General features: G+C 29.2%; 1 pseudogene; it reads left to right on the forward strand.

The window, feature by feature from the left end:
• The first annotated feature begins 371 nt into the window (after positions 1-371).
• LOC124894980 lies at positions 372-818 on the forward strand (annotated as a pseudogene).
• The last annotated feature ends 793 nt before the right edge of the window (positions 819-1,611 follow it).

A 1,611-nucleotide genomic window follows, 5' to 3' on the forward strand; every position in this document is an offset into this window, starting at 1 on the left:
ACAATGTTTGTAAGTTGTGCTATTGGTCTCTGTTGTTGTCAATCTATATAGACTAATCTTTGTTGTTGTCATCTGGTACATATTTAAAAATATACAAATCTATGTTGCTGTCATTTGGTTGAATGATTTACTGTTGCTTAAGTGCCATGAAAATGAGAAGTTAGTCTATTAATAACATAGCAGCAGTTAGTCTATAATCTAATATAATTTATGCTAATAATATATTTCTTACCACTTTTTATGGTCTGACTTAACATATCCTTATGCAGAATGAGTTTGAAAGAAAGAAACAAGAAATATTAGATGCTCAAAGTCCATCAGCTGTGGATGGAGAAACTAATTCAGCTAGTCAGCGGGCTCAGTTAAGTGAAATGGATATCTGGGTGCAATCTGTTGGTGGAAAGAAAAAATAAAGATTCAAAGGTCTTGGCTCCCTGGGACGAAGTGTAAAGGCAACTAATAATTCAACATCAACTTTGCCAAAAGAAATTGATGAGATGATTAAGTTTCAAGTTGATGCTTCAAATTTTGATTTGTATGCTCAGTTGCAGAATGAGCAAAAGAAAAATAAGAGGATGAGAAAGGAATTACACTTGTTGATGAAGCATGTATACAACAAATCATCTTTAAATGATGAACGCCCATCTCAAGAAGACAACCAAACTTATGAGGATGAAAGTGATGATGACCCTGATGAAGTGAATGAAAGTGATAATCTTGATAACGTGAATGAAAGTGATTCGGATTCTGATGGTTGGTAGTTTTATTGAGGATTCAAGTTTGAAATATTTTATTTTGGACCATTTAAGAATCATTCATTATTGATGTGGATGTTTTGAATTATGTTTTTTTGTTAGTTATAATGGTTTACATTAAATTTTTATTGAATGATGTTTTTGAGAATTATTGAAGGTTTTGAATAGATTTTTGATTAATTGTGAAATGTTTCTAGTAATTTACGTGTGAATTATTACTTGGAATTTTTCATGAAAATCCACAGGTAAAATCCTTTTTTTTTATGAAATTTTACCAAATAATTCATTCAAAATTTATCTAGTTAACCGCAAATAACATACCTGCAGATTTATTTCCGTAGTTAAATTACCTAGGGATTTACTTGGAATTATTCATGGGGAATAATTTGTGATTTTTTTCGTGAAAATCCGTGGGTAAAATCTTTTTTTTATGAAATTTTACCAAATAATTCATGCAAAATTCTGATAGTTAATCGCAAATAAATCCTCAAATAATGTACCTGTGGATTTATTTTCGCAGCTAAATTACCTAGGGATTTACTTGAAAATCTTCGTGGAGAATAATTTGTGATTTTTTTTGGTGGAAATTCGAAGGTAAAATCCTTTTTTTATGAAATTTTACCAAATAATTCATGTAAAATTTTGATAGTTAATCGTAAATAAATCTATAAATAACGTACTTGCGAATTTATTTTCGCAGCTAAATTACCTAAGGATTTACTTGGGAATCTTTGTGGGGAATATTTTGTAAATTTTTTCGTGAAAATCCGCAGGTAAATTCCTTTTTTATGAAATTTTATCAAATAATTCATGCAAAATTTTGATAGTTAATCGCAAATAAATCTGCAAATAACAT

Source organism: Capsicum annuum, unplaced genomic scaffold (assembly GCF_002878395.1).
Source record: "Capsicum annuum cultivar UCD-10X-F1 unplaced genomic scaffold, UCD10Xv1.1 ctg78871, whole genome shotgun sequence".
Taxonomy (NCBI): Eukaryota; Viridiplantae; Streptophyta; class Magnoliopsida; order Solanales; family Solanaceae; genus Capsicum; species Capsicum annuum.